Here is a 26,153-nt window from a genome sequence, read left to right on the forward strand (position 1 = left end):
CATGCTGCTGAATTCATCATTGCACTTTGCTGAATGCGGCCACATAATAAGGGGAAATTAAGGTTTTCCTTGTTTTCTACCTCTACCCGCAGATCTCACTCACTGTCCCGTGTATTTACTTGTTATGCACTGCCCATTCCTAACAATGCACATAACATAAAGCAAGCAGAGATACTAATGAGGATGCATACTGACTGTCCTGCTAAAAGTTTGCTTTGCCATGGAATGCCAGGCGCTGAGCAGAGCAGAGGAGGCAGTGAGTGCAGACACCTCCCTCTCTGTGTGCTAGTGCAGGGAGTGACGTGCCCGCGCCTGGCTCCTCTGCGGGAGTGTGCCCTGCACCTGGCTCCAGTCTCCCAGGGATGTAGCATCACAGCTCAATGCTGAGCCCTGGCTCCAGTGTGCTGTCACAGCTCAGCTACTCCTTCCCACTCTCTCCTGTCATCAGCATCTCCTCAGGATCCAGGAGCTGCAACATCATCAGGCATATACTGGAGCTCCTCTCTGCCTTACTTATGGATTGCTGGTAAGTGCCTATACCCAGACTGCTCTCCCTCTTCACATGTACCATCCTAGGCGCCTGCACTTTGGAAGTTTACATCATACAAAAAGGATACACTTCATTCCATGCTGTAGCATGCCTGAGCTGAGGCAGAGTACCTTGGATTGTTACTGTGCCAACATCAGCTCCACCAGCTTGGGCATCACTGTCACTTAGGACTTGGCAGGTGAAATCTGATTATTATACTCATGTCATTTTCTTTCTCTTCTTGCAATAAAGTGACAGATAGATGATAGATATGCAGCTTACTGCAATGTGAATGTGGTAAGTGATATGTCATGAGCTGTGTTACCCTAATATTAGTGACTAACTATATTGTACACTTTCTGTTTGTTTATTATATGTGTTTATAAGTAGAACACGGATGCAATGTTTCATTGCTGCTAACAAGGACGTGTTAATATTTTGGCATAGCCTCCTTATGTGCTGTCACTTTACCAGTGCTGTCCATTATCTGATATCATGGGTTTTATGAAAGTTACAGTTTTGAGTCAGAATATTTGAAATTCTCTAAACGACCTTTTCTATGACAAATTGTTGTTGAGTAAAGGGATATGATGAGATGAATTTATCCTGCATGCAAAGGGTTAACAGAGTACTACATACGGTGCAGAGGTGATATATGCAGATAGAGAAATAGGACTTGTGTGTATAAGTGAAGATGTATTTTAATTGACAAAAACCTCACAATGGAAAGACCACCTCTATGATAAGACTATCCCTTATCCAAACCAGATTTCCAGTTACTTTATAAATTGCAAATACCAACCATTTTCTTAAAGAAAACGACCCATGTAGAACAATACCTTTAAGGGTGGTCCTCTCCAAGAGGATTTGCAGTAGGTGCATCATGGTCGTGTACTGAAAAGTGATAACTCTTATATATGCACTTTGGAAAGTCAGTATATTTAGCACAGGAGATGCAGATATATTGGGACTGGCATGTTGTGATGTCCTTTGCCATTTACCTGTCTTATGATAGCCAGATGGTATTGAATATAGAAATGCAGTTACATGTCACTAGTATTAAGACAGAGCAGGATGTAAGTATTTATAAATCCAGTAGCTACAGCACAGTTCACAACTAGATGCCTGGCATAAGTAGAAATCAGGTGTTCAGGTGCCTGCAGGGACTGCACAAGTGACTATATGATTTATAGTTCCTTCTGGAGGTGTCTTGGTAGCATATATTATGCTGACTGATACAATTAGAACTATAGTTTGTTAATATAGGAAAGGATTTTACACTGCTACCATGTCTGAGCCCACTTTAATTATTCTGTTTGTTGGAAGCTGGAAATAGGGTTGTGTTTTGGCTGAACCAGATGCCATTTCGTCTATATGTGTGATACGCAGTGTATATTAAACAGAATGAGTCAAGTGTGAGTCATTCCATCTTGGTTGTGGATTTAGTTAAATCTGTTATTGAAAATTAATGTCATGTAGTGAAGTTTACATATTTTGTGATTTATATAATGAAAAATATTGTCCAATTTATAGGCAGAGTTGGAAAATTCACATGTAGAATTTTTTTATTTTAATGGACATATTGCACAAACAGTAGAGGTAACTGAACAAGTAGAAGCTTATCTGAACAACTATGAGTCCTTTTTTCTTTTTTATCTAGTGGCCATATATTGGAAAGAGAAAGAAGGTCCATATTTTCTAAGCAATTGACTAGTGGTTTCCTCTTTATGGAACTGAATTGAATAAATAAAAATATAGCACAATATAACACAAGATAAGAATTTCTAATATATATATAATTTCTATATATATATATATATATATATATATATATATATATATATATATATATATATATATATATATATATATATAGTATATGCAGGACATGTAGAAGTGCTTCTTTGTTGATGTGCTATCACAATTTAGTAGTATCACAATTTATCATCTATAGCCCCCCCCCCCCCCCCCCATCAGTGCTGGGTAACAAGTTATCTGTCAACAGATAGTTATGAGAACCAGCTGTTACAGCACTGCTATATATATAATAAATTCTGAAAACATTGCAAAAAATATTGTCATTTCAAGTCTCTAATATGTGAAAATGACTGTGTTAATGGTAACTGGGTTTTCTTTTCCTATTGATTTGCCTGGAGTGCTTATGGGTGCTGTGCACTGTATCATTTGTGTAGGAGAGGAAAATCTACTATTGAGTCTGGACAGAATGCTGCTAACCAGATGTTCTAAAGCTTTAACATGATGTATATTTCTCTATAGACAAATGTGTTGTATTGTACTGTACATATATTTTTGTGAGCTAGACCCAGATGGCAGTACAGTATGCATAAAATAATCATTAGGTGAAAGTGCATCTGTCAGGTGCCATTTGTCAGTGAATGATTTCTAGTAATTTACTGAAGATAAAATGATACCATGTAATAGTAATAAGAATTAATAGTCGTATGCTCCTTTAAAAGCATTAGCTCAATAATATTCTAGAATGTATAAATATAGTATTTATTACCCATTATCTAATATTGGCTATGCTGCTTGTGAAATAAGTCTCACTCGGCCTTTGAGAACAAAAAACTAAATATATTGCATTGGAAATATTGAGATTTCCTTTGCTTTGTGATGATTTTGCGGTGGGTTACAGATGGTGAAGTATTGGATTAAAAACTTGGCTATTTATGAAAAGGGGAATTAAGTGATGATGTGTATAAAATAATGGCCTTTATAACAGGCTAAATATTTAATAAACTCATCATAGGATGTGCTGATATAGGTCTAGGGAAAGTTATTTAACTATTGTGTGTACCATAATCCTTCTCAATACTTCAGATATTTATGGCATTAATATTTCCATCTGTATATTGTAAATCGGGTGGGTAAGGCTATTTACATTTATTATACAGAGGAAAGACAGAGCACATCTACATATGTTGTTAAAAATGACTTTGCAATTGCATGACATACAGTATACATTGTTTACAAGATCAATAATGTCTGGAGAGACTACTTACTGCAAATGCTGTTTGGGTTTAATGCATATATTACATGCATTACATGTATAGAGTTTTCTGGTTACGATATAATATAGTCGGGAAGAACTTCAAACAAATATTGCATGTATAATGCTGAAAATATTTTATAGCTTGAAAGCAATGTGTAGATGCAGCTTTACATACTGTACCTCACTAGAATAGGTAGCATACACTCAAATACAAATCCAGAACGGTAAAAGTTACCACCTCAGATTTATATAGAATATCCACTTGAGTCAGATCAGTGGACATCTGTGATCTCCCCAGTGATCCGAAGAATAAGCATAACCACCCCTGATATTTGTAAGAAGTGGAAGCTCATGTGCAGTCAGTCATTAAACTCAATGGGAAAATAGAATAGGCAAAAAGGAGGTTCATAGTTAGTCATTTAACCCTTTCTGCTACACTTCATACATTGTATATAACAGCATATTTCACAGCCCTTTTCAGATAGAGACCCCAATAACTCTGAGGGAGGAACGGCCTGTATATGTACAGGAAACCTTTCTGAGATGACCACCAAAAAACATTATTAAAATCGTCTTTTTTGCTGGTGGCATATCCCAATAGCCAATGCTAAGCTGATTTTAAAAATGCCTTTGTCAGCATTCTGAATCATTTCGGTAATTTATATAAGTTTAATTTACATTATCTGGCTCACTGTCAGCAGCATATGCTAAGTCCCGGGGAGGAGCAGCTGTAGCCTGTGTGTACCTGTGTCAGTATTCTCTCCCCCACACTTGACGCTCCCTTACCCATGCACACTTCTTGTCATGAGCATTGAGCAGACAGGGGAGGGAGGGGGATGATGTGGTGTAGAGGGAGAATAATCATGGTAACATAAGATGACACAGACACAAACAGGCTGCAGCTGCCCTTCCCCAGGGACTCATCACATGCTTCTGGCAGGGAGCCAGGTAAAGTTAATTAAACTTATGTAAACTATGAAAATGATTCAGAATACTGACAAAGCCATTTTTAAAACCGACAAAGGCATAGACTATTGAAACCTGACACCAGCTAAAATTCACACTCCTGGTTTGCTTTAAAGAGAGGTTTTCCTATATAGTTGCCTATTGCATCCTATTGGGTTATATTTGGAATAGCTTTCAAGCTTTAACAAATAAATAATCATATATAGCTGTATTAATAGATATACACATAAAATAATTAATCTCCTGCAACCTACATAATGTAATAAAATATTATGAGCCAATTTACAGGCACATAATATGATTTTTGTGGAAGTTGCTGGAAAGATAACCTTTTTCCTACTATTGTGTTCAAGTTTCTAGTAAATTGAAATCCGATCACTTCTCCATCTACCTTGGGTAAATTGGCAAGATTTTTGTATGTTTTGGCATGTGGAGTTAATGAAGAGGTGAACTGCTATCAAGATGATCTATTAATCTGCAATTTATAATTGCTTCTGTGCTACCTCTAAAGAGGTCACCATTCCACCTGACTGTATCCATAACACACAAAACATCACTATGTCACCTCTTGCTTCAATGAGCAAAATGCCCCTGATCCTGCCTTGCATTAGTCATCTCATTTCATGGAAAAAGTTTTCCACTTATCATTGCAGAAATGATGATTCCTAACACTTAGAACTGACCTTCAGTAGCAGAATCCATAGAAACTCTACGTGCAGCCAATTCTCTTATTTGCAGTTAAAATTAAAATATGGTTAATTTGAGAGTAGTTTAGTTTTACTGATGAATTGTAAAACATTATGTAGAGTATATGAATTATGAAATACGTAGGTTTTGAAATGACTTTTGAATTGACTGTTCATTTTGAAACACCATTTCAGTTTTGGGTCTGAAATTTGATGCTGATTACCTCATAACATAACTTTTATATAAACCTCCAAATGTCCAACACATAAAGCATAAAACTTTTTTTTACCAACCATAGAGCAGCTGTAATTTTTCAAGCATACATTGAGAAATGAAAACTTCAGTGTGATAGGTTTTTATGGGTAGGGTTTTATTTTTTGACAGTTTCATCAATCTTGTAATGAAATTTATTGTTGCTTTCTGTGGACCTGGTATTCTGTAAGCTAATGTACACCCACTAGTAACATGTGGAGGAAGACAGAATTTTGTGAATTAACCTTATGGCTGTGTGAGAGCAATCAAGAGATTCATAGTTGTGAAAAAGTGTATCTCTGGGTCCAACAAAAGACACATTAAGACATTTATACTTCCCATTCACCTGCTCCTTCACATCTCCAAGGATTTACTGCATGTGTTGGACAGCAAAAGCAGAACTACTACAATAAATAAATATTTGCTTGCTTAATGGGCTAGGCAACTTTACTTTATTTTGTATATTAGGTAACTTAGCAATATCCATTTATTAAATGTTCTGAACCACATTCATCAAATGTTCAGAAATGTTTTTACCATGTCATCCAGACATTTCTGGAGGGTCATGTGATCTATAACTGTCCATTCATGAATACTATTTTAAGGTCCTGGAAGGAAGACTGGTCATGGAAAGTTAAGATCATCTGACCCTACCTCTCTGACCATTTTATGGACAGGATTGACAGCTTATAAGAGATTGAAATTTACAAATCTAGCAGCGTTACTCACCAGTCTCTGTGATTTTGGCATCTTCTATTTGCAGGTTGGAGGACACCTAACTACTTAACCACTTCTCTCCTTTCCTTGTTCATAGTAGGATGAATTATTACAATACGGCAGTTTTCTATCTTCAGAATGTTGCATCTGCTGACTTTGCAACTTTTTGAGCCAACCCACTCCACTTTTCAATTCAGACAATTTACAGATTTATCATGTAAATCCAGATGTGGCAGACTGATTGATTTATGAAATGTGACTTTTTAAAAAGTTGCAGATTTAGACAGAAATCCTTTCCAGTCCCTTCATAATACAAAAAAAAATGTTTAGTTAAAGGGGAACATTTCTTTCAGATATTAATCAGTTGTAACATTTATCAAATTGTTGAACCACCATGGTAAATCTGATACACAAAAATCATACTTAAACACCATGCAGAATACAAAAATTACAAAAATGTGATGCATTTAATAAAAATAATTTCAATAGGTTATAAAGTGCATAATTAATATTTTCTACACTGGAAATTAAAATTAAAGAGAACAAAGTATATTCACTTAAAGGGATTTTCCCACCAAACAAGTTTGGACCTATCACAGGATAGGGTCTAACTTACCGACTGTTGGGAGTCTCACTGATGAGAACCCCACAGATCACAAGAACGGGGGTTCGATGGGGTCTGAGGTACCTCCTTTGGACCCCTTGTCACTCCCCGAGATGAAGGAAATGGAGAAGATTTAAATATCTATATAAAACACAAAGGCAATAAAATCATATTGTCATGCAGACTTGACAGGATAAAATCAATCCCCCCCACCCCCCGTTAGGCTTAAAGACCAAAAAAATTAATTTGTAAACTTAAAAAATACCATAAAAGTACATGATACAAACCAATAAACAGACAGCAGAAAATTAATTTTAAATAAATACTTATTGAAAAGGAATAAAAGATGTATTTTCACTGAGACCCTTGGGTGTTGCCATATACAAAAGCCTCATGCATTTGATTTCTTTTTGAGCCACAGCAATTTTCCACTTACCACCCCTCAGATAAATAGAGACCTGATGAATCCCTCTTATCTATAGACCTTGGCTATCACAAATATGATGGAACTTATAGAGTTTTCAATTTGGAAATATTAACTTCACTAGATGCCTCATTGCTGAACATGTGTTCCCTTGTCTACCATCACAACTCAGGTCTTCACAATATAAATTAAATTACATGAGCACTTCTAGGATAGATCATGCTTTCACCTTTATTAAAAAGTTCACTGCATATGAGTGTGAGCACATTTTTCGATAAGAGTCTGTCAATTCGGCTGCATAGCTGTCCAGCAGCTTTGAGTGGCTTCTACTTTTGTCAATTCTGTTTTATCAGGATAATTGTTAGCAGTAGCTGGGTTGCTTAAAGTAGTGTTCTCATTTCAGAAAATATATGTTTATATACATTGTTTGTATAATTAAATGTTATAAAATTTGCCAATATAGTTTCAGTAATAATTTCTCACTGTTTTCTAGATCTCTTAGCCTGCTGTACTTTTGTAGAGAGTTTCTACATTTCCTTCCAGTGGAAGAACCCCACCCAGTGATGCTAATGAACCGAACACCAGTGTGACCAAGAACATATTTCTATCAATTTCTATCCATTGGCAGTATAGAAGCTTTCTATAGAACGACTGCAAACAGAAATCTAGAAAACTGAAGAATTGATACAGAAAGTATATTAGAAAGGAATATACCCTTTTCAACAAATAAATGTTACTGTTTGTATAATGAGAAGTTATGCAATTTTCCAATATACTTTCTATATCAATTCCTCATGGTTTTCTAGATCTCGAAATCTAGCTTCTATGTTTACCTCCAGTGGATAGTAATCATCTGACCATGGTCACACATGTGCAGTATCACTGTATCACAGAGAGTAATCAGGGCTGTGTTATATAACGAGCCGCGCACCTGTGTGACAATGGACAGACTTCTATCCACTGAAAGTAAACAAACCTAGTAAGGAAGGACAGTAGAGATCTAGAAAACAGTGAGGAATTGATACAGAAGGTATATTGAAAAATTGTATAACTTTTCATCATATAAACAATAGCATAAATTTACCAAAATGGGTATACCCCTTTAACATTAATTTCCTGAAACAGTTGCTATTGGCTCCTCCATGAAATAACTGGGGTGGTCTCATTATTTTGTCTGCTCTGTGGGATCCCAATCGCCCAGGCTGACAACATGGATCCCTGGGCAAGCATCGGTCATTAAGCCTTATGAGCTCCATTGATTGTATGATACAAAATAATTGGAGAAACACACATTGGGAGCTAACTTTAGGGAGTGCAGAAGTTGCTGTCACAATCAGGTCCTAGAGTGTAAGGATTTAAGGACTATAAGGTGTCACCTTCCTATATGAGGAAAGTTGTACCATAAGCCATATATTAGAGTGAAAAGCCTTGGTACAGAATTTGCATTGGGGACCAGCAGCTATAAATAATGTCTCTGATCTTACCAATAAAGATGACATAATCTGATTGATTGCTATGGGTATTTTTTGCACACATTCCTAGAATACCTCTGTAATAATTTATTGTATAAGTTTAATTTAATGCAATAGTTTACAATATTAGTGTTGTATGTGTAATATTTGCTCGACAACTAATTATGATAATAAATGCTGAAGTGTGACTTAAATTGTGCATAGTGTTTGGTTTACTATTTATGTATGTGATTTCGTATTCTTGGCGAGGTGTAAGTGGTAAGAGAAGCCGGTTTTAGAAACTAAGATACAATATAGCATAGTTTAAATATTTATCTCTTTGATGAATCTAGGCCATAGAGCTAGAGGGGATTCAGATTCATTGCAATGGAATAAAGTCATCTGGGGCAGTGAACTGGGTATTGGGAATTAATCTGATTCTTTATTCCTCTCTGGATACATTTATAGCATGTATAGAAAATGCACAGTTCAGATGTAAAGATTTAATGCCTGAAGTGATGCATGCGGTGTGCAAAATCTAAAATAGTCCATTAATGACATACGGATTGTCTCTGCATCAGCTTTATTTCAGGTTTTAACTAGAACTCTTTGCTATAGGATGCGAAGATCATCACATTGAAGATGTGGAAGAGGTTTTGCTTCAGAGTCCCTCAATGTCACTTAAGGGCTATTCTCATAGATATTATTTATTATATAGTCCCAGAATATATCTTAAATACATGATAGATGAGGGTCCCAGCCCAATGCAGTGGCAGGGCCTAATGCAGATTTTGCTGTGCATGTGTGGACACTCTATGTTCAAGTATGTGACCGAAATAGCTGAGTCTATAGCTGTTTGGGCATTTCCATAGACCTGAATGGAGAGTGGTTGAACATGCAGATAATGAAGTTATTAGCCTTTCATTGATAATGCAATTTAAAAACTGAGATCTGACTGGTTGTTTAGGTAAGATCGTATCTTCTATTGAGTTGTTTTGGTAGATACTGTTAGGCAGGGAAAACTTATTAAAAATTGCAAGACCAAAAGTAACCAGTCAGATAAAAGATTTCACATAGGATTAATGTAGCAATCTGATTGGTAGCAGTAGTTTCCACATCTGTGCTAGCGACATCAATCTTGTATAAGTAGTGCAGCTGAGGAGGTGCTGAATATGTCTTTGTGTTTTTCTGGAAAACTGTCTGTGTTACCACACAGCTAAGTTGGGTTTAGGTGATTGATTAGGACCACACCAAGCACTCTCCTGTAGCTTGGCTCTAGGTCATCAATAGTTAACCCACTGTTATAATCAGGTTCCCTCTCTAATTACATTGTTCCTTGGCTTCTCTGTTTTGTCCAGATAAGAGTTCTGACCCAATCACTGTTTGGGGCCGGAACACAGATATTACATTTAACTTCTATAGTAGTGCCTGCTACAGTAATTTTTCAGCAAGCTCTATATCAAAAGGTTACCATATATACTCGAGTATAAGCCAACCCAAATATAAGCCAAGGCAACTAATTTTATCACCAAAAACTGGGAAAACCTTTTGACTGGAGTATAAGCATAGGGAAATGCATTTGTCACAACCCTTGCTTAGTATATAGCTAGCAAGCCGGCCCATGCCCCGAGTATATAGACAAGTCATGCCCCCAACCCATCACATAAAAAAAATAAACTCACTACTTTCCTTTCCGACACCCCATCGCAAATCCTCTTCTTTCATTCAGCGGCAGGTCTGTGCTTGCTGGCGGCACACAGGCTATGATGTCAGCCGTCTGCTCACATCCAAGAGTGTGTGCCTGCCAGCATGGACCTGTAGCTGGAAGAAAGAAGAGGACCTGTGGAGAGCATAGGAAAGGTAAGTATTGACTTTAGTTTTTGATAGACTTGAGTATAAGCTTGTTTTTCAGCACATTTTTTTGTCCTCTTTGTTTTAGTTCAACTTTGCTGAATCATCTTATTTTTTTGTAGGGTCTTCTCCTGTCTTTGTGTTTTGCACTTTGGTGCAGGGAAGGAATGTCCCCTAGTTATCCCTTACCCAGGGTCGGCTCCAGGTGTTGTAGGGCCCCTGGGCGACAGAGCCTCAGTGAGCCCCTTTGCAGTGAACACATGTGGCGGCATTAAAAATTCAGAAACTAAAACAGTCTCCTGTTTCCTAAAATATTCCCTAGTTTATTATACCAAACAGCCCCCACATCGTTATTTTATATAAAGCCCCCCCCCCTCACCACCCATGAATTCCTTATGTACCGCGGTATGTGGAGCCCCCCCCATCAGCATAGGGCAACGGTGCTTGCCCAGGAATGCCTAGTGCTGGTGCAGGCCCTGCCCCTACCACTAGGTTCGCAAGACAATCAGGTTGGGAAAGCTGGGTATTGGACTAAGCATTAGGGCCCAATGTCTGCCTACTCTTCCTGTCTTTTCCAAGAATGCGCATTACATCCACATTACATCCAGCAGTTTTTAAACCACTAAACCTTCTTACTGACTGAACTTTTTTGTGTATGTTAACAAATTTTCAATCTATATCTATTCGAAACATGTTTGTTCTACTTGAAACCAATTTCATCAACACTATTAAATTGTCGTCTCAAAACCATGACTTTTTGAGCTAATGAAAAAACAAAGTACAATATGTTTTTCAGTCTGTCACCTGGACAAATATATAAAATGAGTGACTTTCATTGAAGGTCATAATAATCCGTCATGCTGAGTTATGAGGAGTCACTGTACTAAGCTAACACTGTGGCACTAAGTCTTCAGACCACCATTGCATACACGTTTTCTTCTCCCTTCCATATGTTCTGCGGTCACAAGATTCATGATATTTGCTGTTACGAAAAATACTCTTCCTTTGTCATTGACAAATGACCTATAATAATAAATCTTTATTTTATATAGCGCCATGATAATCTGCTGCATTTTACAAATCATATTATTGTTTTCTAGGTTTATTTACACTGATGAGCAAAAAGGTAAAAATGTTTTGAACTTTTGGCTTTGGCCCCATATCTCACCATCTTCTACAACTTTGAACGTGAGACCCTCATTTATGGATAATCATCTTGGCAGTCTCATATATAAATTAGACAACTATCTAGCTTACTATTTTTTATCATTTTTACTGTTTTTCTCCGGTTCCTGGCTCAATCTTTTTCTTTGTGTATACTACAAGTTAGAACTTGTTCACACATTCTACAGTAGCTCAGTGTGTTATGAGGTTGATTGCCAAGAAAAAGATCAGTGGTTTGAATCTAGGAGCAGCCATGAAGAAAATGTCTAAAAAAAGAGAAACAGCATCATCCAGCTCTTGGTCTCCGATCAAAAAAAATCGCCAAACTGGATCATGTGATTGTCTTGACCATTGACAGTTGTAAGAATATGAAAAGAAGTCTGCTCGCCAATTTCAATGCCAAGAGGTGGACACCCAGGCAAAATATTGGAGTCAAAAGTCGGTTCATCACAAGGGCTATAAGTTCTTGTGCAACATGCCTCTCAGTTGAGGTGAATCATATGCATTGTAATAGTGAGAAGACAGATTTCCATACAAGAAACACGTGATGCATATTACACAAGAACTGTGGCTTGAAAAAGGGTAAAGAAGCCTTGACTTCTATATTGTCATAAGAAGCTTTGACTCAAGTTTTTTTTAATAAAAATTGACAGAGTATTGGAAATCTCTAGAGTGATGAGATGAAGGTCAGTAGACCAGGCTATAGGTATAAATGGGTCTGATAGAATCTATCAGTCTATAACATGACGGTAGTCTCAGGCTGAAAGCTGTAGAGAATGGAAGATATGGAACCCGAAAGTCAAAAGTTCAAAATATTGTTCCCTTTTTCATATCAGCACATAAGGCACATTGCAGCATTGTTTCATCAGGTTTCTTTACAGATGCAGGTGAAGGGTTTGTATCACTTATTCTCTTTTAACGCCCACTTAATTAAAAATGGAGTCTAGCTATGACAATATCTTGTGAAATGTGAGATTTCAATACTCGAAGATTTGAAGTTCCCCTTAAACAGCTAAAGCCATAAGCTTCCTGAAGTGTATAGTAGCAATCCATACAGTATTACGTCTTCCTAAGGTGGAAATCTAGTTTCGGTTGTGCAACAGTTTTATCATAAAATGCTGCAAAACTGCTCATTGTACTGTGAGATGGTAAAACACAGTACAAACTGCAAACTGCAGCAAAACTATCAAATCACCTGTGGGTAGATTCTGAATTCACTCGGTCCTCTTTGATTTTTATATGCCGTGCAGTGGTGCTTCACTATGATGACATCCAGCACCCGCAATGGGAGGGGCTTGCAACTTGCAAATGCCAGGCTCAAAGTGAACAGGAAGAGGAAGCAGAACCAGGTGTTTAACCCTCTGTCTACCTGAAACTTGTTTGTGGTTCACTGTGGTTTAATATATGTGAGTCATGTGTGTATGCATGTGTGTGTGAAATAAATAAATGGACATGCAGTATATAACCTGTGTATGTGCATGTTCCTGGCATATAAGTGTGAGTGCATATTTCTGCATTTATGTGTGTATGTTTATATATTTGTATATTTGTATTCATAAATGTGTTTTTGTAATAATATGGGTGTGTATATTTCTCTGTATGTATGATCATATAATTGAATAGAGTAGGTCATTTATTTTTGTATAGGTCATATAGAGACATTATTTATTAGATATATATAGAATGGTATTTAAATATGTAAGGCCCAGTTAACCTCTCCATCTCCTGTTTCATTGTTTATATCAACAAAAATAAAAAATATGCGCATTGCAGAAAAAAGTGCTGTTGTGAACTTAGTTTCAATCAGACATTAATTAAAGTATAAAAATAGAGATGCTAAAAACAAAGTAAGGAAGACAGAAGAAAGCCCCATACATGTAACACTATGGGGAATGGAGCATCTACACAGTTTCCTTTATTCTCTTCTATAACAAAAGAAGATAACGGAAACTATTAGCCATGTTGTGAGCTAATGCTTTTTGACTGGTCAGGATCCAACATCTACGGATGAGATTAAGGAGTAAAAATCTTCAGAATTTCCACAAAAAATTCCTGTGTTCATCAGCATTAAATGTACTATTAGCTTCTAGGGCAGCGGAGGTTATAGTTATGAGGTTCTGTAGAAGATCATGTGTGTATAATGAGGTTCTGCAGCAGCTGAATTGTGTATAATTAGGTTTTGCAGCATCTGTTAAAATAAGGGTGGGGGTGCGCACAAAATTTTGAGGTTCCAGCTTTTGACTATATGACCTAGAAGTGCATTGAAGCTGAGCTGCACATCTTGGGGTCACCCACTGAACAGAACAATGAGCTACAGATCTGGGTTTGTTCTCTTTTGTTATTGTTACAACCATATTATTGTAGAAAACATAGATCAACACATATTAACACAAAAAGGAACATGTACTGTAAAATGGAACAATAAACTATTATAATAGCAATGTCAGAAGTACAGCATGAAATGCAGACGTGTTTAGACTGCTTTCTTCTGCAGCCGTCGCCAGGCAATTATTATTGCTATGGTCACTAATGTCAAAAACCTTCTATAAAGGCTGAAATGATAGACCTAGGTACAGAGCTTAAGCTGTACATCTACTTTGTCCGCTACAGTAATTAGCTTTAAAAAGATCGCTAACATCTTATTTAGTGGAAGAAACTCTACAAGATCAAACTCTTATGGAATTATCGTGAAGTAGTCTCTTCCTTTCCAATTACTTTGATGAAGCAAATTTAGGACAACAATTGCATTAGCATCTTATTTATATGTACAGTTCTAGCATCTGTGCTTATTAGATTTCACCTCCAAGGGCTTACTTAATATACTACACAGCACATTGCTAATTGTCATCTACGGTATGTCATCATCTTCTAATGTGATACATAATGTCAGTGTCAGATCATGGAGGATGATGACACAGCTACCCAACCAGAGAAATATTTCTAAATATATTGGCAACTTGGCTTAAAAAGTCTTTTAGAGATGATGCAACCTCTATCTTTCCTTATTTAGCTGCATATTAGCGATACCCTTAGAGATGCTGCAGAATATAACTGGGAGTTATGGCTTCATATGTTGCAACTTCTCACTAATTGAATTTCTCTCTTGCCTTTGGCTTCCAAATAAAGAAAAATGTCTTATTCTGCTGTACAGTTTTGCTAATAGGTTTACAAAGTTTAAAATAGACTATGACATGTTTAACATACAATTGTTCTAAAAGGTTCTAAACTCCTTTAAGGGGTTTTCCCAGGACACGAGAATGAGGGGTCCGATGGGCCCGAGGTACCTCCATTGGACCCCTCGCTGCTCCCCGAGATGAGTGGAGCAGACAGCCGCGCATGGCATCTCGATGGAGCTTGCGGAGAATGCCGAGCGCCTAACTTGTTTTGTGGGAAAACCCCTTGAAGGATGAATTCACAAAGCATCTATGGTCCTCAGTGCATATTCTGTAGAAATACCACACTTGAAGATTCCTTTTTGGCATATGTTTGTTGTGTATATGAGGTGACTGTTCTTTTAAGGCAACTGTTTGTGATTTAGAGTCACAGTCTAGAGAAAGACATTTGAGGGAATGTATCAGAACTGGGTGTATCATGCACCAGTCATAATTCTCCCGTGCCAGTGCATGATGTGCCAGCAGGGGCGCACCTGCCATGAGGCGAGTTGAGAATCTCGCCTCAGGCGGCGCGCCACCTGCTGGACGAGGGGCGGCATTGTGCGCCCGGCCGTCCATGCTACCACCCGCCAGTCTGCCTATGCTGCCGCTGGAACCCCCACCCGTTCTGCCGCCAACCGGACCTTGCTGCCGCCCGCCGGCCTGTCCTGCCGTCCACCTGACCACCATCCCAGGCTGACACCCCCTCTGCTCTGTTCCGCTCCGCTCCGCTCCCCCCCTCTCCTCCACTCTGCTCCGTTCCGCTCCCTCTGTCCCGTTCATATCCGCTCTCCCCCTCCTCTGCTCCGCCCCCCTCTCCTCCACTCTGCTCCGCTCCTTCTGTCCCTTTCATCTCCGCTTCCTCCACTCTGCTCCGTTCCGCTCCCTCTGTCCCGTTCATATCCGCTCTCCCCCTCCTCCGCTCGGCTCCCCCTTCTCCTCCACTCTGCTCCGCTCCTTCTGTCCCTTTCATCTTCGCTTCTTCCGCTATGCTCCGCTCCGTCCTCCCCCCTCCTCCGCTCAGTCCTCCCCCCCTCCTCCGCTCAGTCCTCCCCCTCTCCTCCACTCTGCTCCGCTCCCGGCCTCCTCCGCTCCGCTCCCCCCCCTCCACCGCTCGGATCCCCCCCCCCTTGTACGCCCAAGAACCCCCCCTCCCCCGCTCCTGGAGAACCTTCCTGGAAAATAAAAGAAAATAAAGTAAGTTTATCTGTTTATATGTATGTGATGTGTGTATGTAATGTATATATATATATATATATATATATATATATGTGTGTATATGTATGTCATGTGTGTATGTAATGTATATATGTATGTGTATATGTTTGTGTACATGTATGTGATTTGTGTATGTAATGTATATATGTATGTGTATATGTTTGTGTACATGTATGTGATTTGTGTATGTAATGTGTATATGTATGTGATTTGTATGTGTATATGTATGTGATGTGTATGTGTATATGTACGTGTTTATATGTGTATATATGTATTCCGTATGCATTTTATACTACATGGTGGCACGTTGTATGCGGTTTATTCTACATGGCGATACGCTACATGCATTTTATACTATGTGGCGATATGCTGTATGTATTTTATACTACATGGCGATATGCTGTATGCATTATATACTACATGGCGATATGCTGTATGCATTATATACTACATGGCGATATGCTGTATGCATTATATAGTACATGGCCATATTCTGTATGCATGTTATACTACATGGCGATATGCTGTATGCATTATATAGTACATGGCGATATTCTGTATGCATGTTATACTACATGGCGATATGCTGTATACATTTTATACTACATGGTGGTACGCTGTATGTATTTTACACTACATGGCAATATTCTGTATGTATTTTTTACTACATGCCGTATACGCTGTATGCATTTTACACTACATAGCAATATGATGTATGTATTTTATACTACATGGGGGGGGGGGGGTGCTGTATGCATTTTATACTACATGGGGGGACGCTGTATGTATTTTATACCACATGGCAATATTCTGTATGCATTTTATACTACATGGGGGGACGCTGTATGTATTTTATACCACATGGCAATATTCTGTATGCATTTTATACTACATGGTGGTATGCTCTATGCATTTAATACTACATGGCGGTATGCTGTATGCATTTTATACTACATGGTGGTATGCTGTATGCATTTTATACTACATGGCGGCATGCTGTATGCATTAAATACTACAGGGCGGTACTCTGTATGCATTTTATACTACATGGCGGCATGCTGTATGCATTAAATACTACAGGGCGGTACTCTGTATGCATTTTTGCATTGCTTTATTTTCACACCAAACCAATATGATGGATCTGGTCCTGACACTCCCTGAAATATTACATATATGAGCGGGGGGGGGGGGGAGGGCGTGTCTCTATATGGCTCGCCTCAGGCAGCAGACAGGCTTGGTACACCCCTGTGTGCCAGATATACTAAAAGACTCCTTACCCCTCTTCCTGCCCCTTCATGTTCCCCCTTTACCCACCCACGTGGTGGAATGGTCGTGTGCCAGGAATTATGACTTATACGCCATTGTGTATAAGCAATGATTTCCTTTCAGTGCACACTGTATTAAAAGATTTGCATGGTATGTGTCATCAAAGATTACAACCAAACAGCAAGGTGTACTGTTTGACAAACATATCTGTAGTTACAAAATCAGATTTCTGAAATCTGAATCTGATCTGTCAAATGAGTGTCTCATGATACATTTCTGTCTCACAAGCAGGGCCACGTCTGTCACGGGGCAAGATGAAAATCTTGCCTCATCGCTCCTTCCGGCTGCTCTCCTCACCTGGCACAGGTCATGTATAATGGAGTAAAGATCCTTTTAGCTTGTAGCCAATTAACTGTCTGAAGAAGGTCATGTGACCTTCTCCTGTCCGTAGTTAAAGAGAAGAGCTTTGGTGGTAACTAGCCCTGTGTGATAGCAGAAGCCAGACAGGGACTTCTTCATACTCTACAGACCAGGCTACTAGAGAGAGTTGCCATCTAGGGGAGAAGTGAGGACAAACATCTGCCACTTATTCTGCCCCTGTTCATATTCCATATTCCTCTCCCTCCATGTGACCGCAGCAGATTACTGCAGGTAGGGTCAGAGAAGGAGGAGGAGCAGGGTGATGGTGGCTGTGCTGCACCTCGGGTGAGAAGTCCTGGAGTTAGCTGTATCCTCCACCTCCAGGATGAGCATGTAATATATGTGTATATGAACTTGTGTGTGGATATAAACATGAGCATGTGTATTTAAATCTTCGCTTTAGGCGGCAAAAACCTCTAACTGCGTCTACACGTTCAGTTTTTCTGATGCAGTTTTTGGGGCCAAAAATGGGTTGAGACAAATAATTGAAAGGTGCGACTCCTCCTCCTTTTACTCCATTGGGCATCAAAAACTGCATCTGAAAAACTGAACTTGTGGATTCACCCTAAGGGAGCAGGAAAATAGAATTACTGATAGCGATGTGAACTTAGCCTTATATGTTTCTTTAAAAAAGGATATATATAATAAAGATTGTGGTATAACAACAGTTTCTATGCTTCTTATATCTGGACAAATTTGTGATAGTATCTGTGCATTGTAGGCGATGTCCATTTTTAGTCTTACAGATACCTATTAAGACAGGGGCCACTCTTGAACTCTGTCTGTCATATCTAAAAATCATTTGTCTGATTTTTAGCTATCCGTGACCTTTACATCAGTATTTTCACAGTCTAAATTAGGACTTTAAGGGCAGCAGGGAAGGGCCTTCCTGCTGTTTTTCAAGGATTGCAGAGTTCCTTACCAATAGATATATATTCATACATTTCTTTTGTGTTGTGGAGTCTGAGGTGACTGAATTCTCTGATAAGTTACCAACACCTGTAAATGTATACATGTTCAGTCATATCTATCTATCTATCTTAGGCTATATTCAAACGGCTTTAGCACGGTGGGCACACGGCTGCACGCGGGGAAAGGAGGTGAGCACCCCTCTCCATAGGAATATATGGTACACGGCGCCATCTACGCGATACGGAGCGGTACGCTCCCGTTGGTCGCTGTGTGCCCATTGCGATGTATGGGGGTAAACAAAAAATAAATGAAAGATTAAATTTATCCTAAATGCAAATTTAGGAAGATCTGAGAATCCATTCAGGGGCCCAGCCAGTTTTACAATTTCAGGGCTCTTGAATAAGTTTTTCCCCTGATAGAGGAATGGGGGAGATTACTCTACTTGTGTCTGGGATTTTTCATTCAAAAAATTACAAAAACCCTCTATGTGACTTTTTTGCAACAAAAAAGACCAGGAAAACCAATGAAAAATCTCCTCCAGTATCCTTGGATCTTCTGGTAACAGGTTCAGAGCAGGAAGAAAGACAGAGTTTCCTTATAGAATCCCCGCAACCAGATCCTTATAGAAGCCCCACAACTCCACAATGCAACTCGTGTGAGTGAATGCTCATATAGATGGGGATTCCGACTGGGCTATTCCCCTGGCCTCCCCATCCTCAAAGAGGTCCCTGCCACTATTGTACCTGCTATGCAGGAGGGGAGGGTGGGCCAGTTCTTGAGTTCAGCAGCTCCAGTGCAGGTTAGTGGAATCTTCCTGTACTTAACTGCAACAAGCTGCATGTGCTTCACCCCTCCTTCTCTGCACACAACAAGCAGCTCAGCATCGGGACCAGGATTGGACTTATGTGCTGCAGTCTCCATATGCTCAAACGCAGTGAGCAGGCTGATGTATGTGTGCAAAATGTCTGTGAATGATGTTTGAACATTTGTACATGTGTAGTGTGTTTGGATGTGTGTGTGCACCTGTTTGTAAACACACAATAACACACGGCATGGTATAAATGTGCAAGCATTATGCACATACAGTAGAGAAATGTGTGAACACAGCCTTACATGGCCACGCGGCCGATATAATGTATAAAAAGGTTGCTTTTCTACTTTTTCTGAAACCGTCCCTGATAATGAGTGTATGGACAGCGCCACAGCTGCCTATGGAGACTGGAGGGATGAGGAGTGCGTGCATGTCGCCAAAGTGTGCAATTACATAGAGCAGAGCTGCTTCATAACCAATTTTGAGATGGTTTTAGGTGAAGTATCTTTATTTAACAGGTGAAAGACATGAACTGAAGAGGTGAATCACATTTATGCAATGCAACAGGGTGGGCCTTATGCTGATTGACACTGTGGGACAGATTTACTTACCCAGCCCATTCTCGATCCGGCGCGCGCGTTCTCTGCGGTGGTCTTCCGGCGATTCACTAAGGCAGTTTCTCTGACGTCCACCAGGTGTCGCTGCTGCGCTGAAGTCCGCCGAGGCCCGCCGGAGTTCAGGATCCTATACTTGGTGAAGATAAGTGCGTGTCCCGCGACCCTTTTTTTTTTTAAATGCGGTGGTTTCTCCGAATCCGTGGGGTCTTCGTTCGGCCACACCCCCGATATCCGTCGCGTGCATGCCGGGGCAATACACGGGAAATATTCGGGTAACACGTCAGGAAAACGCGAATCGTGCCCTTAGTAAATGACCCCCTGTGTTTCAGAGGAAACGCATGGAATTGGTAACAAGCACAACTTGTTTGGCATGGAAACCCATTTGGCTTTAAAACGTTTCAAGAGACACAAGGCAAACCCATGTGGGCGGTGCTTGGCCTGTTCACATATGCGTTTCCATAGAAATGCATGTGATAGGTAAGGAGCATTCACTGCAAACACCACGCGTGAATGCAGCCTGACTAACATGTGGGAAAGCACACTCAGGCCGCAGTCACACGTACTGCTAGGTGTCCGAATGCACATGTGTTTCCAGGGAAATGCATGCGTTTCTCTGGAAACGCATGTGCATTCAGGCTTAGGACCGCCCCCCTGTGCGCTAGCGTTGCGTTATAAACGGAAACCTAGCAGTACGTGTGACTGCGGCCTCAGGCTGCTTTTGCTATGTCTGTATTCGTGTGTCTTTCACATTAACATAGCACAGGTTGGAAGGAATTTCCTGTGACCACAGATGAGTTTTGGTGTCGCTTGTTCCCGATTGAGTATATATAATATATTGGGTTGCGGCATGTACTATAATTATTTCTGAGTTCTAGATATATGAAAATGAATTCATGAGATGTATGATTATGAATGTAAGATGTATTATGAGATGTATAGTACATGTGCGACTTAAGGGGGCCCCACAAAATTTGTTAGTCAGGGGCCCCAAATTTCCTCAGGCACATTATGAACATGTACTGAGGCACATAATGAATCTTATCACAATGGCAGTTATCAAAAAAATGCTCAAATATACTTGTGATGTGAAAACTTCTAAATACATAGGTAATCTGTATGAAACATAATACAGTGAAAAAAACAGGAAATTGTGGATATTTTTATCATTTGTCCAAATAAGCACTTCTATATTATCTGTGCATAATGTGCATTCTTCGGTCTCTTGACAGTCTGGTGCAGGTGTGTGCATCTGTGTCATATGGCTTCAGTCATCACCATGTTTGCTAAGGACAAGATGCTTACTAAGCGCTCCCAAGCCTTGCTCACTGGCTTCCGACAGGTGTGAATAAGATTTTCACTGTATAAGATACTAATTCATTAATATGAGTAAAAATGTGCCAATAAGCTGTCTTCTTATGGCACACAAAGGGGTTAACACAGCAGATTTATCAGAAGTGTCTAGTACTGAATGATAAATCTGTGCAAGTTTAAAACTGTCTGGTCATATTTTGGTCAGGGAGTAAGGCCCCTTCCACACTTTCGTTGCAGATCACGTCAGAGTCTGATCAGGGAGCGATCAGGGTTTGGTCACTGAAAAACTGACATTTTCCATCACAGTTCAACAAGTTTTCAGTCAGAGTTTGTTAAGTGTCTCAGTTTTTCACCCACGTTTTTTGGTGTTTTCAGTGTATTTTCAATGCGTTTTTCACTTGCAGACTCAGGACTGAGGTCTATCTTTTCTATGGCAATTGATGCGTGAAAACTGCATTGTACTTGCATGTGTCTCAGAGTGCAATGCGTTTTTGATGCATCTCTTGTAAGGTGCGTTTTTTCACGAGTGTAACTTGCAACATTAGAGTATGCTGAGATTTAAACACGTGTAAAAAAAAAAAGTGTGTAAAAAAGAATGCAAGTCAGAACAAAAACCATTGATTACAATGGGTCAGACTGCAATGCAAGTTCTGCTCATCATAAGCAAACGCAGAACACGCATGTGAAAAACGCAAGTGTGAAAGAGGGCTAAGACTTCACCGTGCGCCCATTGCTGTCTATGAGGGACGTATATCGTCCGTACATACGTCCCCCTTGCGGCAGTGTGAATGTAGCTTAAGGCCCCTTTCACACTTGCGGTTTTCACGCGCGTTTTCTGCGCGTGCTTTTGACGGGCAGAACTTGCATTACACTCTGACCCATTGTAATCAATGGGCTTTTTCACACTTGCATTTTTTTTCACGCACACACGTGCGTTTTTTTAACGCACGTTTAAATCTCGACATGCTCTACTTTTGCAAGTTACGCGCGTGAAAAACGCACCATACAGCTCTATAGAGATGCATTAAAAATGCATTGCACTCTGAGACACAGGCAAGTGCAATGCGTTTTTCACGCATCAATTGCCATAGAAAAGATAGAGCTCAGTTCTGAGTCCTTTTCACGGGCGTTATCTGCCCTTGAAAAACGCATTGAAAACGCGCATGAAAAACTGAGGCACTGAACAAACTCTGTCTAAAAACTGATCTCTGATGCAAAATGTCAGTTTTTCACTGACCAAACCCTGATCGCACCCTGATCAGACTCTGACGTGATCTGCAACGCAAGTGTGGAAGGGGCCTAAGTCTTTTTTCCAAGGATGCTGCAGTATTCTTAGGATAGATTCTTCAAGTGCCAACTAGTAGTCTACACCTTAGTCATACATATAGGTATGAACATTGATATGGGCTTAGTAGACATCAGCCAGGATGCACTAATGTCTTGCCACGCTCCATGATGCCGGGCTGACAGAGGAAAGCAAAGTTAAGCCGGTAATTAACTTTAGTTTTGTAAGGAAACTCCATTTCTACACATCAGCAGCACAGGGTCTTGTGCTCGAAGCCCATTTATCAGCAGTGTAATTTGTAATGTACTTGTTTCCTATTAGTGACACAGCTTAGTGGTTTGCAAAAGAAAACTATTTGTAACAATCTGAGTAAAGACGGCACAAGTTCTTTTTCAGGTCTGATGGCTGGGAAACCATGAGGAATAAATAAAAGCAGTGTTCCCGGGTGCATGGTTAGAGTAGAATACTTGTTCTAGAACTAATTAAATGAAATGCTGTGGAAGAGTAGAAAACATTAGTCACAATACAGGTTTAGAGAACACCGCTTATTATTTGTATCCCTAAACCTTATCTAATGCTTTGGAAGAAACTCCTAGGTGCACTCATTCAACTGTCTCATATTACATTAGCGGAAGAAAAACCTCTCCATAGAGCTTGCCTGTGGTGACACCACTTCTAATTGACAACAAGGGACATCCATTGCTTACTTGTGTGTTCCATCAGTGAACTGGAATTAAGCACTGGATTAGGAGTCCCAAGAGTGATGTTATAATAATATCTAGCCCCCACAGGTAAGGGAGGAAACTCCTACTGGATCTGTGATGGAATATGGAGGGGGTAATATATTAGAGCACTTTCCTTTGCTAGAGGACCTACAGGAACATGTTTGCTACGGTCAGGGGTATTGGTATTTGAGTGCCACTAATCAAGAGATGATGAAAATAAAAAAAATATTTATTATTTGTTTCATTTATTGGAATAGACCATCATTGTTGTTTCGTCTTGTTGCATCTTGTTGATCAGGTTGAAGGTGCCTGCAGCACTCACATTCTCAGCTATCTAATATTGATGTTTGTATGGTGGCACATCAGAGAGGTGCTAGTTTTCTTGCAAGTTATTGACTGACTCCTTAGGTCATTTGAATGCAGTGTTTAAAGTTATATATTTTTGAGTAATCCTGACATCATTGTGATGCCTTGTGCCGTGGTTCTGGTGCCATTGTAAAGATGAGAATCATGATTGTTACTCAATTATATAAAATTAAAGATACAAGCAGCTCCAACTAGTTGGGAATGCAAACTGCTGATAATTCTGTATGGTAAGGCCTATTGCGCACAAGCGGGTTTAATGCTTTGAAATCTCCTTGCTGAAATGTCTGTCCCGAACGCTCAGGTCGGACATTGCAGCAAGCACTCGCTTGTCGGCAAGAGGCCTAACTATGTACTGCGGCATCACAAATAATGTGTAACAGATATAGTAGATGTGTATATTATTTGGTTATTTTTCTGCCATTACTGATCAGGGAGCTTTAAGAGATGAAATGATGGTTGAAATCATACATCTTAAATAACACTGGTTAGACTGTCACAATATCCTTATTATGGCATTGTTTAAATCAAAACAGCAAAATTAAAACTGCTGCTATTATGTTGCAAAATACAAAAGTAAGATCAGGATGATTTAGCCAGTGTTTTTGTGACTGAATGTTCATAATGAGCTTGACATTTAAAAATTTTTGCGAGACTAGAAAGGAAAAGCATGCAACCATATAACACTTGGGATCAAATGATATGCTGGCAAAGTAGATTACTGTATTTTTCGAATTATAAGGCACACCATCAGTAAATGCCTGCTAAAACGTCTAGGTTTATATATAAGGCGCACCGGATTATAAAGATGAATGACCAGCAGGTGGCAGACCTGTGCACAGTTCAAGGCAGCTGTTGTCCGTAAGTACAATTCATATATAAGGCGCACTGGACTATAAGGCGCACCTTTGATTTCTGAGAAAATCAAAGGATTTTTTTTTGTGCGCCTTATAGTCCAAAAAATATGGTAATGTAATGCATAATCAGATGTTCTTGTTTTATTTTCCTACTACACAGTCTTAGCTCTACTGAAGATCAAAAACACCCATCTGTGGTGAATCTTTAGAAAAAGCAAAAAAAGATATGCACAAATGTCCAGACTAAAGATAAATGACCCCCCCCCCCCATCCTCCTTGTCTTGTCAAAACCTTGACAAATAGGGAATTTAATTACAATCTACAACCAGGATAAAGGATTGTAAACCAAGTACACTTAGGCCCCTTCCACACTAGCGAGTGTGATGCGATGAACTCGCATCACACTCGCAACGCAAGCTGCCGGGAACGCACGGCCCGAACGCTGCACCGCGGGAGTGAACTCAGCATGTCAGTTCACTCCCGCGGTGCAGCGTTCGGGCCGTGCGTTCCCGGCAGCTTGCGTTGCGAGTGTGATGCGAGTTCATCGCATCACACTCGCTAGTGTGGAAGGGGCCTCACATGTAGGTATGCACCCCCACTGGCAGGATCTGAACTTATTTTTGTTTCTTTTGCCCTAGAAAAACTAGAAATCATGTTTTTAAACAAGGACATAAGCGAAAAGAAGAGCAGATCCTGCCATAGGGGGCACACACCAGTATGTCAGTGTGCTTGGTTTAGAATCCTTGATCCTGGTGGTAGAACTGATAACTGCAGTCTATCCTGATAGACTGCAGTTCAGCAGATATATTCCAGTGATAAATATGGTGTTTTATATATAGCAGATTGATATATACAGGTTTCTCAAAAAATATAGTCTATGTTTTGCTATTAATTTACTCATTTTTATTTTAGTCTTAGCAGTCTAATGGGCAGACCAATTAGGTAACTGGAAGCAAACCTGTCAATCATTCTAAGACTACCTACTGGACTTCTTAACTCCTTCACAAAGAGCAATAATTCACAAGAATAAACGACAAGTTAGGACTCTTTCATATGACCATGGTTGGTCGTGCATCAGGAACCTTTAGTGGTCAGATTGCATGGACCAACCACATTGGAGAGGATTGGAATCCGAGCATCATAGTAATATTTGATGCAAGGAGTCCCTGCTTCCTTACAAAACAGCAACACCAAACTTTAATCATTATGTATGTAATCCTTATCTGCCCATCTACTCCTGCTCTACAACATGCTGCTAACAAATCACACATCATATTAACTGTGAGCTTTAATAAGGATAACATCTAGATAAATCCACTTTAATTCAAGTCCAAAGACATGACTCATAGACCACCCTTCACAATTACAGTACATTTCCCAGTTATTATATATTCTTATTTATTATATTATTATAGTGTAGTAGAGATTATTCAGTGACATGTGGCCAAATACAACAAAAATAACAAACTAATAAGCAATAAGCGGTGAACAATGAAATCAAGTTCCGAAACCTTAATGTAATGATACATTCTTCTAAAAACAAAGACACTTGATATTA

At 39.5% G+C, this 26,153-nt stretch overlaps 1 protein-coding gene across 3 annotated transcripts in view; it reads left to right on the forward strand.

Moving 5' to 3' along the window:
* Nucleotides 1-284: 284 nt before the first annotated feature.
* HS3ST5 (heparan sulfate-glucosamine 3-sulfotransferase 5) overlaps nucleotides 285-26,153 on the forward strand; it is a 169,151-nt gene continuing 143,282 nt past the window's right edge. For 2 of the 3 annotated variants that reach the window (XM_072141744.1, XM_072141746.1), the window contains exon 1: nucleotides 285-526. The gene's annotated coding sequence lies outside the window, so the exon portion shown is untranslated. Of the gene's footprint in view, nucleotides 527-605; nucleotides 729-26,153 lie in introns of those variants that run through there. The other variant, XM_072141745.1, reaches the window with a different exon arrangement.

Source organism: Engystomops pustulosus, chromosome 3, assembly GCF_040894005.1.
Source record: "Engystomops pustulosus chromosome 3, aEngPut4.maternal, whole genome shotgun sequence".
NCBI lineage: Eukaryota > Metazoa > Chordata > Amphibia > Anura > Leptodactylidae > Engystomops > Engystomops pustulosus.